Source organism: Phocoena sinus, chromosome 3 (genome assembly GCF_008692025.1).
Source record: "Phocoena sinus isolate mPhoSin1 chromosome 3, mPhoSin1.pri, whole genome shotgun sequence".
Classification (NCBI taxonomy): domain Eukaryota; kingdom Metazoa; phylum Chordata; class Mammalia; order Artiodactyla; family Phocoenidae; genus Phocoena; species Phocoena sinus.
Genome location: NC_045765.1, coordinates 36,948,632 through 36,963,341, shown reverse-complemented (window position 1 = coordinate 36,963,341; position 14,710 = coordinate 36,948,632). Strand labels below are relative to the sequence as shown.

General features: G+C 40.9%; 1 long non-coding RNA gene across 3 annotated transcripts in view; it reads left to right on the top strand.

Moving 5' to 3' along the window:
• LOC116751766 overlaps positions 1-14,710 on the top strand; it is a 98,675-nt gene that overhangs the window by 56,401 nt on the left and 27,564 nt on the right. For 2 of the 3 annotated variants that reach the window (XR_004349328.1, XR_004349327.1), the window contains exon 9: positions 5,073-5,247. The exons of the other annotated variant lie outside the window; for it this stretch is intronic. This is a non-coding gene — a long non-coding RNA (uncharacterized LOC116751766). The remainder of the gene's footprint in view (positions 1-5,072; positions 5,248-14,710) is intronic. 3 annotated transcript variants of the gene reach the window in all.

Here is a 14,710-nt window from a genome sequence, read left to right as displayed (position 1 = left end):
GGAGCCAGGTAGAAAAGGTAAACAGGGCTTCCCTGGTGGTGCAGTGGTTGAGAGTCCGCCTGCCGATGCAGGGGACGCAGGTTCGTGCCCTGGTCCGGGAAGATCCCACATGCCGCGGAGCAGCTGGGCCCGTGAGCCATGGCCGCTGAGCCTGTGCGTCCGGAGCCTGTGCTCCGCAACTGGAGAGGCCACAACAGTGAGAGGCCCGCGTACCGCAAAAAAAAAAAAAAAAAAAAGCTAAACAAGTGAAGGGTGCCGTGTATATGGTTCTGGATGGTCCTGGAGACATCAGAATACTAGGACAGTCATGTCCCATCTAAATGCATTCAAATTCAATTTTTCAAAATTTAGACTTCATTTTTAATATCAGTTTAAGGTTTACAGCAAAATTGAGGGGAAGGTACAGAGATTTCACATAAACCCCCTGCCCCCCCCACATGCACAGCTTCCCCCATTATCAGCATCCCCATCAGAGTGGTACCTTTGTTAAAACTGATGAACCTACGTTGACATGTCATTATCATTCAGAGCCCATAATTTACATTAGAGTTCACTCTTGGCATTGTACGTTCTGTCGGTTTAGACAAATCTGTAATGACATGTACCCATAATTGTGGTATCATGTGGAGTGTTTTCACTGTCCTAAAAATCCTCTGCCCTCTACCTATTCATCCCTCCCCTCCTCAACTCCTGGCAGCCACTGATCTTTTTACTGTCTTCATAATTTTGCTTTTACCAGAATGTTATGTAGTTGAAATCATACAGTATGTAGCCTTTTCAGGCTGGCTTCTTTCACTTTGTAAATATGCATCTAAAGTTCCTTTGTGTCTTTTCATTATTTGATAGTTCATTGCTTTTTAGTGCTGAATAATATTCCATTGTCTGGATATACCATAGTTTATCTATTAATCTACTGAAAGACATCTTTGGCAACTATGAATAGAGCTGCTATAAACTTTATAAAAACCATTTGCAGGTTTTTGTGTGGACATAAGTTTTCAACTCCTTTGGGTAGATACCAAGGAGCATGATTGCTGGCTTGTATAGTAAGAGTATGTTTATTTATATTTTATTTTTGGCTGCGTTGGGTCTTCGCCGCTGCGTGCATGCTTCCTCTAGTGGAGAGCAGGAGCTACTCTTTTTTTATTTAAATTAATTAATTAATTTATATTTTATTTTTGGCTGCGTTGGGTCTTCGTTTCTATGCATGGGCTGTCTCCAGTTGCGGCGAGCGGGGGCCACTCTTCATCGCGGTGCACGGGCCTCTCACTATCGTGGCCTCTCTTGTTGCGGAGCACAGGCTCCAGACGCGCAGGCTCAGTACTTGTGGCTCATGGGCCTAGTTGCTCCACGGCATGTGGAATCTTCCCAGACCAGGGCTCGAACCCGCGTCCCCGGCATTGGCAGGCAGATTCTCAACCACTGCGCCACCAGGGAAGCCCAAGAGTATGTTTAGTTTTATGAGAAACTGTCAAACTGTCTTCCAAAGTGGCTATACCTCAATTCAGTTTTAAAAATAATATTGTAATCACTACAACAAACATGTCTAGGGGTGGAATTTGACTGTACTGACTGATTGTAACCTCTGGAAAGGGTGCTTAAGACTTGCCAAGGTATAATACAGCTCAGAATTCTATACTAGGAATCATAGTGAATACAACTTCTCTTGATATCTCCTTGGTCCACATGAAAAATATGATGAATGAACAATTATCTCCTCTTCAAAATGCTCAGGACAAAAGTGTTTTCTATGCAATGCGGATACCAAACACATCCAGGAAGCTAGGGATCCTCTCCAAGGAAACATGAAAACAAGTGCATTTATTTATTTATTTATTCAGCCATTCCTTCATCCATGAAACTTTTATTGAATTCCTAGTGTATTGTTTGGTTGAGGGTAAATCCCTTTTCTTTTTCTTTTTAAAAAAATATTTATTTATTTGGTTGTGCTGGGTCTTAGTTGCGGCAGGTGAGCGTCTTAGTTGCGGCAGGTGAGCTCCTTAGTTGCGGCTAACTGGCTCCTTAGTTGTGGCATGTGAACTCTTAGTTGTGGCATGCACGTGAGATCTAGTTCCCTGACCAGGGATCAAACCCTGGCCAGCCCCCTGCATTGGGATAACGGAGTCTTAACCAGTGCTCCACCAGGGAAGTCCCTAATCCCTTTTCATAAGGAGTTTACAGTTTAGCGGTGGAAATAAGCCAAGGGCTCAGATGTCTATTAAACAGGACAGGATGAGAGAAGGCTCAAAGTCCAAATGAACCGCTAGGGGAACAGAAGGGGTGGAGAGACCACGCCCACTTGGGAGGTTGAAGGCAAGATTACATGAAGGAGGAGGAGTCACAGTAGATTTGAAGGAGAGGCTGTACTGTTACAAGGAGAAGAGGGTCAGTCGGGGAGGGCTAGGAAAATGCGCTAGAAAAATGCAGGGGCCCAGTGTCTAGGAGACACCCATTTGTTCTACCCTGGAGTTTAGTGTCCACAGGAGGAAAAGTGAAACAATGAAGCTGGAAAGATGACAGCAGACAGGTATGCAAATAATTGACGAGAACAGTTGAGCACTATGAGCAAAGCCCAATTTAGGACCAGAGAGAGAAGTAAAATTCTTGCTCTTCACTGAACGTGGGCTGTTTACCCTAAACTCTCTGTGCCTTGGTTTCCTCACCTGTAAAATGCGGATAATACTAACGCATTATTATTTACTTCTTGTAATGTTCTTACAAGAACTAATGCTACTTGCTGAGTAAAAACCATGTGTCATGTTTTATGTGCATTAATTTATTTTATTGTTACAACAACCTTATGAGGACGATACATTATAATCCCCACTGATGTCTGAGGAAAATGAGGCATAGAGAGAAAAAGTAACTTGACAGATGTCACAGAGATAGAAAATGGCAGGGCAGGGATAATGAGATACTGTCTAGTGTATGATTTGGTCAAGATCAAACGTGAGCTCTTAGCTTAGTGCCTGCCAATAGCAAGCGCTTGATAAATGCTAGCTATTATTATTATTATTAATTCTATTATTATTATTATTTGGCTGGAGAAGTCATCTCAGGCTTCATGGAGGAGGTGACATTTGCAATCAGCCTTGAGGGTGGGTGGGCTTTGGACAGGTGGGGATGGAGCAGAAGGACATTTTAGACTTACGGACATAGCAGGAGCTTTGCAGCTTTGGGATAGAGAATCAGGGAGGAGACCTGGAGGCTGGATCACAGGCTCTAAGGGAAACAGGAGAGAAGGGTTCAGCTGGTGGTAGTGTGTCAGCATTTGAGTTTTAAATATAGGCAGTGAGGAGATCAGAGCTTTGTTCAATTTTCTGTCTGTGAACCAAGCTGCCTGCTCTTGAGGCCATGCTGTCCTCTGGGGGCAGCTCTGCAAACCTGAGTCTGTGCAGCCAGGTACCCAGTTCTAGGGGTGCTGCCCAGGCCAGAAGAGGAAACGTCTTGGAGATCAGGAGTCTCCACTCAAAAGTCCAGCTTTCATTCTAGACTCATCCCTTGATCAGGACAGGTTGTCATTGAGTGCTTGTGTGTGCTCAGAGATGAAGGGAGAAAAAGAAACTGAATAGCAGAAGCCCCTCTGCAAGTCTTGTGGCTTTCTGCACCATCTCTCCTGCTGATACTTCCATTTAAGATCCAAAAGGGCACAGCTGACTTAAACCATCTCCAGGGCCAGATATTCCTGGGTGAAAATGAGGGGCTTCTTGGGAGGAAATGAAAGAAGACAGAGATGTGGTTTTGCCTTAAGATTTTCTAATGTGAACTGCTGGACGGATTCATTTTGAAATAGAAAGATGGGCCTGAAAGTGTGATGTAAGTGCAGTCATTTGGAGTCCCTGCTGGAGAACAGACAGAGGTGAGTAGGGGTTCTCCAGAATTACCTTGGTGGAGTCTTTGGCTGGGAAGTGGGAGTGGAACACGCACAGAAATAGAAACTAGACCACCGGTCCCGTGTTTTCCAAAGGGCAAGTGCTGTGTGAGGTAATTTTAGACTGTAAGGGAACAACCCATTAAACAGTTACAAATCACAAATGATAACGTTTTTCCATTTCATAGTTTTTCTGAAGGCATCGAGGAGGAGGTCTCAGTTTGGGGCTAGATGTGTCTTTAATGCCTCTCCACCACTTGTTGGTCTCTTTAACAGAGAGCGGGCCTCAGGTGCAGAGGTTTTAGAAGGCAGAAGTATCAATTCTAGAGGGTCTCATCCTTGGCTCACACTGCTATTTCTTGAAAAGATCTTTAAAAATTACTTTTGGGGGCTTCCCTGGTGGCGCAGTGGTTGAGAGTCCGCCTGCCGATGCAGGGGACACGGGTTCGTGCCCCGGTCCGGGAAGATCCCACATGCCGCGGAGCGGCTGGGCCCGTGAGCCATGGCCGCTGAACCTGCGCATCCGGAGCCTGTCCTCTGCAATGGGAGAGGCCACAACAGTGAGAGGCCCGCGTACCGCCAAAAAAAAAAAAAAAGAAAAATTACTTTTGCCTGGTCTTCTCCTCCTCCCTCTGCCGGAATTCTGTTTTGGTAGGTCCGGGGGTATGGCCTGGGCATTGGGACTTTTAAAAGCTCTCCAGGCAACGGTTTCTGATTAGAATTTTACATTGTATTTATTAATCTATTTTTGGCAAGTGATGGTTTTCTATTTCAGGTAATGAAGTAAAATTTCTTCTCAGTATCAATTGACTTAAGAAAATTAGTAAGTGCCCATTTAAAAAAAACCCCACAAAATGGCATTTGGATATGGTAAAAACAAAATATGCATGGAGTGAACTTTGGGAAATCTTTGGGTCCTTGCTTCATGCTACAATTTCTGACCTCTTGTCGGTCCAGTCTCCTCAAAAATAAAATAGAAATAATTATTCCAGGTCACCTTTTTCTCAGTGGGTTTACTCTGGGAATCAAATGATTGAGCTTTGTTAAGTTTTGTTGATTTGCTAAACAAATGTGAGGAAGGAAATAATGGTGCAGGGAGGGCTAGTTGGCAGATTTACTGAGGGCTGGATTTGGGGCATCTTAGACCAGGCTATTTGGAAGTATTGATTTCCAGGTACCATCTTCTCTCTCTTCCCACCAGAATGACCCACTGGTTTCCAGTAAAGTTATCATAGCCTACAGTAATGATTGATTTGCTCCAGTGGTAAACTAAAGAACAACTCACAGTCCCACCAAGGCCTCCAAGGGTTGCATGTTCTAACAACAGCTGGACATCTTGTGTTCCTGCCCCCTCAGTCAGGATCTTCCACACGTTGGTGAGTATGGAGGAGGTGCTGGCCTGGCTCTCTGCAGACTGAATTATAGTCCTGGTTCTGCACCTACCCGCTGAGTGTCCTCCTCCATGGGCTGCCGTTTCTTCAGCAGATAAGTGAGGGGCTTGGACCAGTTGAAGACGAAGTCCAAACTCAGATGCCTTCAGCACCAAAGAGGTGACCCAAATGTAAGGCTCTGCCAAGGGAATTGGGAGTGGTTGGGCCTGTGGCCAAGTGGAGAGCACAGTCTCACAATAAAGATATTCAGATTCAATTTCTAAAAACCATGGTGTGGTCTAAACAATAAATCTGCAAGATGACAATTGGCAATTCTTGGATGCGGTAGTTTCTAAGATCCCTTTTAGTTCTAAAAATAAGTTTATTTTAGTAAAATAAATTCACAGTTTCTGCTAGAGGTTTTTGATATGATGGCTGTATTTGGTAATACCCAGGGGCTTCCTTGATAAAAAGACCCAACATTTAAAATAAGAGCTAAGGTTCACATGCTAAATTCTCTAAAACCATTATCTCATTTAATCCCTGCCACAGCCCTGTGAGGTCAGTACTATTATAACTGCTTCATAAAGAATGAGGAAATTGAGGCTCAGAGAGTTTGTCTTTTAAGTAAGATCTCTAAAACAGCACCATCCAATAGAAATATAATGTGGGTCACATGTCATTTTGAATTTTCAAGTAGTTATGTTTAAAAAAAGTGAAAAGAAACAAGTGAAATTAATTTTAATAATATATTTTATCAACTTGGAACATTATCGTCTCAAAATATAATCAATGTTAAAACTAATTAATGAGGGACTTCCCTGGTGGCACAGTGGTTATGCAGGGGACACGGGGTTGAGCCCTGGTCTGGGAAGATCCCACGTGCCGCAGAGTAACTAAGCCCGTGTGCCACAACTACTGAGCCTGCGCTCTAGAGCCTGTGAGCCATGACTGCTGAGCCCGTGTGCCACAACTACTGAAACCCACACGCCTAGAGCCCGTGCTCTACAACAAGAGGAACCACCAAAATGAGAAGCCTGTGCACTGCAACGAAGAGTAGCCCCCTCTTGCTGCAACTAGAGAAAGCCTGTGTACAGCAACGAAGACCCAACGCAGCCAAAAAAAAAAAATTAATTAATGAGATACCTTACATTCCTTTTTGTACTCAGTCCTTGAAATCTAACGTTTTCTCCTTTTATAAGACATAGCTCTATTGAACTGTAATTCACATACCATACAATTCTCCCATTTAAAGTGTACAATTAAATGATTTTTAGTACATTCACATATGTGCAACCATCTCCATAGTCAAGTTTAGAACCTTTTCATCGATTTGAGATGAACCCCATATTCTTTAGCTGTTATGCTCCTAATAACCTGGTTGCTTCCCTATGCAACCACTCATCTACTTTCTGTTTCTATAGGTTTCAATTCTGGACATTTCATACAAATGGAAACATATAATATGTGGTCTTTTGTGACTAGCTTCTTTTCTTCTTTTGTTTACAAGCTTCATCCATATATAGCATATGTCAGTGCTTCATTCCTTCTTATGCACAAATAATATTCCATTGTATGATTGCATCACATTTGGTTTATCCATTTGTCTGTTGATGGATATTTGGGTCGTTTCCACCTTTTTGCTGCTTTGAATAATTCTGCTATGACATTTGTATGCAAGTTTCTGTGTGGACCTATGTTTTAATATCTCTTGGGGTTGTTACCTAGGGTTGCAATTGCTGGGTCATATGGTAACTCGATGCTTGATCGTTTGAGGAACTGCCAGACTGTTTTCCAAAGTGGCTATACCCTTTTACATCCCCGTCAGCCGTGTATGAGGGTTCCAATTTCTCTACAGTCTTATCAACACTTGTTGTTCACCCGACTTTTTTTTTTTTTTTTTTGTGGTACGCGGCCTCTCACTGTTGTGGCCTCTCCCATTGCGGAGCACAGGCTCCGGACGTGCAGACTCAGCAGCCATGGCTCACGGGCCCAGCCGCTCCGCGGCATGTGGGATCTTCCCGGACCGGGGCACGAACCCACATCCCCTGCATTGGCAGGTGGACTCTCAACCACTGCTCCACCAGGGAACCCCTACCCAACTTTTTTTTTTTTTTCCGGTATGTGGGCCTCTCACCGTTGTGGCCTCTCCCGTTGCGGAGCACAGGCTCCGGACGCGCAGGCTCAGCGGCCGTGGCTCATGGGCCCAGCCGCTCTGTGGCATGTGGGATCTTCCCGGACCGGGGCACGAACCCATGTCCCCTGCATCGGCAGGTGGACTCTCAACCACTGCGCCACCAGGGAAGCCCTACCCAACTTTTTGATTCTGGCCATCTTTAGTGGGTGTGATGTGTTATCTCATTGTGGTTTTGATTTGGATTTCCCCATGACTAATGATATGGAGTGTCTTTTCATGTGTTTATTGGCCATTTAATACCTTTCTTGTAGAAATGTCTATTCAGATCCTTTGCCCATTTGTTAATTGGGTTATTTGTCTTTCTATTATGTAGATATATGTGTTCTTTATATATCCTAGGTACTAATTCCTTATCAGGTATGTGATCTGTGAATATTTTTCTCATTCTGTGGGTTGTCTTTTTACTTTCTTATTTATTTATATTTTATTTTTGGCTGCTTTGGGTCTTTGTTGCTACACATGGGCTTTCTCTAGTTGCGGCAAGCGGGGTCTTCTCTTGTTGCAGAGCATGGGCTCTAGGCGCACAGACTTCAGTAGTTGTGGCTCTCAGGCTCTAGAGCACAGGCTCAGTAGTTGTGGCGCACACGGGCTTAGCTGCTCTGCGGCATGTGGGATCTTCCCGGACCAGGGCTCGAACCCGTGTCCCCTGCATTGGCAGGCAGGTTCTTAACCACTGCGCCACCAGGGAATGTCTTTTTACTTTCTTGATGGTGTCCTTCAAGGCACAAAAGTTTTAAATTTTGATAAAGTTCAATTTATCTATTTCTTCTTTTGTTGCTTTTGCTAAAGCTCTAAGATGGAGGTATATAGTGATAGACACCTACATTAAGTAAAAAGAAAGATCTCAAAGAAATAATCTTACTTTACACCTTAAGAAACTAGAAAAAGAAGAGCAAACTAAGCCCAAAGTTTGCAGAAGGAATGAAATAACAAAGATCTGAGTGGAAATAAGTGAGAGACTAAAAAGACAATAGAAAAGATAAATGAAACTAAGAGCTGTGTTTTTGAAAAGATAAAATAGATAAAACTGTTAGCTAGATTTACCAAGAAAAACAATGAAAACTCAAATAAATAAAATTAGAAATGAAATAGGCGACATTACCCATATGAAAAATATGATGAATGAACATTTTTCTCCTCTTCGAAGTGCTCAACATTTTTCCCTTCTTTCTTGAGATAATCATGATTTTTCTGCTTACTCTTTTAATATGGTAAATTACATGTATAGGTTTATAAATGTCAACTCAACTTTACATTCCTGGAATTAACTCTACTTGATTGTGATACATTGTTCTTTACATATTGCTGGCTTTGCTGTATCAGTGTTCATGGGTAAGATTAGTCTGTAATTTTCCTTCCTCAGAATACCCTCCTCAGTTTTTAGTGTCAAGGCTATGGTGGCCTCAAAACCAGTTGATGAGGGTTCCATTTTATTTATTGTGAAGTCTGACATGATTTCTTCTTTATATGTTTGGTAAAACTCATCAGTAATGCTATCTGGGCCTACAGTTTTCTTTTGGGAAGGTTTTAAATTATGTAATTAATTTATTTTATGGTTATAGTATTATTTTAATTTTCTCTTTCTTCTTGTATCAGCTCTGATAATTTATATTTTTTTAGGAATTTGATTATTCAAAAATTTGGAATTTAGAAATACGTTTCAATATATTGTCCCTTATGATCTTTTTAATGTCTAAAGTATCTAGAGTGATGCCCTTTTCATTTCTGATATTGATTATTTTTGTGTTCTCTTTGATCTCAATTTGTCTCACTAGGGATAAGTTTTTTATTCAATTACTTTCTACTCTTACCATTTTTTTTCCTCCCACACTTTCTTTGGGTTTAATTTGTTATTTCATGTCTAACTTCTTGAGATGGAAGCATAGATCATTGACTTTTTTCAGTCTTTCTTTTTTTTTAAACATCTTTATTGGGGTATAATTGCTTTACAATGGTGTGTTACTTTCTGCTTTATAACAAAGTGAATCAGTTATACATATACATATGTTCCCATATCTCTTCCCTCTTGCGTGTCCCTCCCTCCCACCCTCCCTATCCCACCCCTCCAAGCAGTCACAAAGCACCGAGCCGATATCCCTGTGCCATGCGGCTGCTTCCCACTAGCTATCTACCTTATGTTTGTTAGTGTATATATGTCCATGCCTCTCTCTCACCCTGTCACAGCTCACCCTTCCCCCTCCCCATATCCTCAAGTCCGTTCTCCAGTGGGTCTGTGTCTTTATTCCTGTCTTACCCCTAGGTACTTCATGACATTTTTTTCCCTTAAATTCCATGTATATGTGTTAGCATATGGTATTTGTCTTTTTCTTTCTGACTTACTTCACTCTGTATGACAGACCTTTCTTCTTTCTTAATATAAGGGTCTTAAGATTGTAAGTTTCCCTATAAGCTTGATCTTAATTGGTGCCCCCCAATTAATTAATTATTATTGGTTATCTATTGTTACATCACCAGTTCCTATCAGAGTGCCCAGTCTCCCGTATGTTCAAAGTATTCCAAAGCCTTCTTATTTCATTCAGGAGAAAGCCAGAATCCTTGTATTGGCCCACTTGTCCCTCCGTGATCTGCCTTCTACTTCCTCATTGGTTTCATCTCCTATTGTTTACTCACTCCTGTATTCATCCCAGATTGGCCCTCCTGCTGTTCCTTGGAAGCATCAGATACACTCTTGTCTCAGGGCCTTTGCACTTGCTGCCACCCATATCTGGAAAGCCTATACTACAAATAGATGCCTGGCTTGCTGCTTTCCTTCATTCGGGTCTCTGTTGAAATGTACCTTTTCATAAAGGCCTTCTGTGACTACCTATATAAGATAGCACCCTTTAGCATACTCTGTCCTCTTTATCATTGTTTATTTTTCTTCATTATGCCTTTTGCCAACTGACACCAAATTATGTGTTGTTTTGTTTTGTTTTGTTTGGCTCTCCTCATCTCCCCTCTCTAGAATGTAAGCTCTCTGAGATAGGAATTTTTTTTTTTTTTCTGTTTTATTTACTGCTGTATCTCCAAAGTCTAGAACAGTGTCTGGAATATAGTAGATAATATACAATTATTCATTGATTGAATGGACTCTGTGCTTGGAGTAGATCTGGATTAAATATTTCTGAATCTATCATTTATCAGCCATGTGAACTTGAGCAATCAAATGAAACTTTCTTAGCGCCAGTTCCTTTATTTGTATAATGGGGATAATAATGTTGCCCTGAGATACTGAATATACAAGTTCCTTATGAAGTATAAAATTATAATGAGACATTTTTAATATGATAGTCAGAAATGTCTTAATATGTTTAAATTTCTTTCTCTTTGGACTTCCATGCTATTAAAAATTCACTCCTTTGGGATAAGACATTTTGTTGCATTTGGCTCTAGTTGAATTTATAAGTATGTTTCTTGGAAAGGATAACATTTTTATGCTTCTGTAGCTTTAACAAGTCAGCAGGAATTCACATAGAATTCATTGTCCCTGAGGGCATGGGATATAGGAGGGGTGTTTTTCAATGGAGAAAGCAGCAAGTAAAGATCTGAAGCATGGGGAGAGGAAGTTCTGGAAGGGCAGTTTTAAGTGCACACTGGGGAAAAAATTAAGAAGTCTTTTATTAGTCAGGTAAGGATAGGTTATGCTACAATAAAAAAACCACCTCAAAATTTCAGTAGCATGACCAAGAAAAGGTTAGTTTCTTGTCCATATAAAGTATGCTGTGAGTCCATGCTACCCTCCAGGGGAGGGGGGCAGGAATAGTTGTGTTATTATATATGTCTGTGTGTGGGACTTAGTAGGAAGTCTGAATTAAACAACTTTAATAAATTTAATAAAGTTTTATAAGATAATTGCAGTCCTATGTCCTGGCAGAAGATTTTAGAGTTTATGTAGGAATATACTTGAATATACTATTGTGATTCTGTAGCCCCTTCCACATAGAGTTTAGATGCAATTATTGCATTCCCCAACTAAAAGTTGTGTCATATATCTTTTGTGTGTGTGTGTATGTGTGTGTGGGGTGTATCTTGATGAATATATGTGTTTATGCGGGAATGGGACACATTATTTGAATTAGAACTTTAAATGCCACCATTTATTGAGCACTTTCTATGTACCAGGTACACTCCCAGGTACCAGGGGCTTTAGACATCTTATCTCATTTATTATAATTCTGAAAACAGCTCCTTGAGGTAGGTACTATTGTTGTACGCACTTTATAGTGAGGAACCGATGTTCAGCAGTGTGAAGTAATTTGACTTTAGTCACACAACTAAGTGGCAGAACTTAGACCAAATTCAGGTCTGCTTGGCTCCAGAGGCCATGATCTTAACCATAATGCAGTGCTGCCCACCCCTCCGCATTTCCAGATAGTACGTCCTAGATGTATAAGTGCCGTTAAGTTTATCAACAAACCAAAATTGATGATGACAACATGATGATGATAAATGTAGTAATATGGTGGTGGTTATATTTGATTTGACAGCATTTGGGCCTAAGTTAGACTGCCAAAGATGTCCTGTTGTATGTGTAACATTCCCAGCATTATAATTACTCCTTTGGGTTCAGACTTTGCATGTGGCAGACCCCAGTTAAAATGCAAATGTATTTCCTGGGAGCAATAATATGTTAACACCAATCATTATGACTGCATCAGCAAGAAACAGCTGATTTCTATCACCAGGGAATAATCAAGCAGAGAAGACAAAATTTAAAATAGTCAATGTGCTAGAAGGTAATTTAATGTAGTATATACTCAAATGAGAAATTAAATATAATTAGTGGAAGTTATATTTCACATAAATATAATGGGTAGGCCAGTGAGGGAAGGGTCTCATAATTGGCAGTAATTATCAGGAGAGGTTTCTTGGAGTAGGTGGCACTTGATATGAGTCTTGAATTCCTGGGTGACTTGAAAACCATATGTTTGTCTCATAATCCTGATTTCGTAAACACTCTGTAGTAATTCTCTCTTATTATTTTTCTGCCCATAACAGTCTATCTTTCTCCATATTCTCTTCTCTTCTTTCTCTACACTAATTTAAAAAATGTGACTTGAGTGGGAACTTCATCTTTTTAAAGATCTTTGTCCTAGATAGTGTTTAATGGCTCACAGATAGGCACTTAATCTGATATGAGCCAGTCCTAATACCCAAACTTAAACAGCCATAGTTGATGAGTTCAATGGTGGGTAGCTGACCCAAGATTAGCCAGTTAGATCCGTTTGTAGGATTTTTGAGTTTGGGATAGAGAAAGTAAGTCTCAGTTCCTCTGTGGGTTTGTGCATTGTGAGATTTGAGATACGGAAGCTATGAATATAGTTCAAGAAAGAATAAAGTTGACGTACAGAATGAAACACATGAGACACACAGAGAGGGTCTTGGTGGAATTTAAGTTTCTGATTCCAGAGGTCTCTGAGATCCACCATTAAGCACTGATGTGGTTATTCAATCTTCATATGAATAATTTCTAAATAATCTCCTCCCCCACTCCACCCCCCGACCCCCCATCCATCTTTTGCCCTTAGCTAGTCTGAGTTGAATTTTTGTCACATGCAACTAAGACAGTCCCGGCAAATATTGTATTTTGTTTTATTGTAACTTCATGTTGAAATAGGTAGAATAGAGATTATCTTTATTTCATAGAGAATAAGATGAGGCTCAGAAAATATAATGTAGTGAAGACACTGAAAAATATGAGAAGTTGATCCAAAATTTCTCACACTGGAGAAAACACTGGTAGGTACAGGGAGATGCAGGCAGGAAAAGTCTGCTAGTTTAGGAAACTCAGTGTATAAACTATGAATAAAGTAGCTTTCCATTGCTGTATTCTGAGTGCTCTGACGCCGAATTTGGTATCATTTTAGCTTGCGTTTTTCGTTTTTTGTTTTTTTGTCAGCAAAAGCTTGGCTTTTGAGGGAAAAGGAGGAAACCCAATTCCACCGCAGCACCTATTTCCCATTTTACTTAAGGTCCATGGGGTTACCCAGGTGTGAAGTCAGTCATAACTCTCTGTACCTCAGGGATGTAATACTGACAAGGGTGGCTTTTGACAAGGGCTGATTTCAAAATGAAACTGAATGCTGATTGTTTCACTCTTATCAAAGCACGCTTGAATCTGTATTAACCTAGGGACACCAAGAGATTCAGAAAGAACAATCCCTGGAGTTTAAGGACAAACTTTGCTTATGCCATCTTTAAGTAAAGAAAAGAAAAAGAACTTAGGACATTTAACAATTTATCTCCTCTTTTATTTCAAATAAGATTTAAGGTGGTTTAAAGGATATGAAAATATAGGAAGACAATAAGTTAAACGTAGAAGAGAACTGAAAAAATAAATGACCATAAGAGTTAGGAGTGAGGCTCATGAACAATGAATATGATACAATCCTATACATTATGTGATAACTGGTCCCCAGTTTAGGCTTTAAGCTTTCTTGTCAGTGCAAACAGGGAAACCTAATTGATTACACAGTTTGCAATGTTCATGAGATAAACCAAAGCAAATCCTTGGGAGAAGTACAACTGCATCTGATCCTGTGACCAAAAACAATGTGTCCCTGGGTTCTTACAAAGAGAGTACTGTGTTATATAATGTAAAAGGCCTCGAGTGCTCCTTCCAGGAGACCCAAGGATGAGATTCACAGCCCTGGCAGTATTATTTCTCAAATTTTAATCATCTTTATAATTTCTGCTATATCTACATTTAAAAAATTATTAACCTAATATATTTCTAACATAGGTTTCACTTGGATTCCATTTTATTTTATTTTTTTATTTTTATAAATTTATTTATTATTTTTAATTTATTTTTGCCTGCGTTGGGTCTTCGTGGCTGTGCGTGGGCTTTCTCTAGTTGCGGTGAGTGAGGGCTACTCTTCGTTGAGGTGCGTGGGCTTCTCATTGCAGTGGCTTCTCTTGTTGTGGAGCATGGGCTCTAGGTGCACGGGCTTCAGTAGTTGTGGCACGTGGGCTCAGTAGTCATGGCTTGCGGGCTCTAGAGCGCAGGCTCAGTGGTTGTGGCGCACGGGCTTAGTTGTTCCACAGCATGTGGGACCTTCCCGGGCCAGGGCCGGAACCCGTGTCCCCTGCGTTGGCAGGCGGATTCTTAACCACTGTGCCACCAGGGAAGTCCCTTGGATTCCATTTTAAACTTAATTTCATCTTAGCAAGGTAGATGGGCTAGTTCTAGTTTTCTAATACCCTTTAAATTAAGTTTATAAGTATTAAAATGAAAAAGTCTATTATAACCCCAAATTTTCTGATGTACCC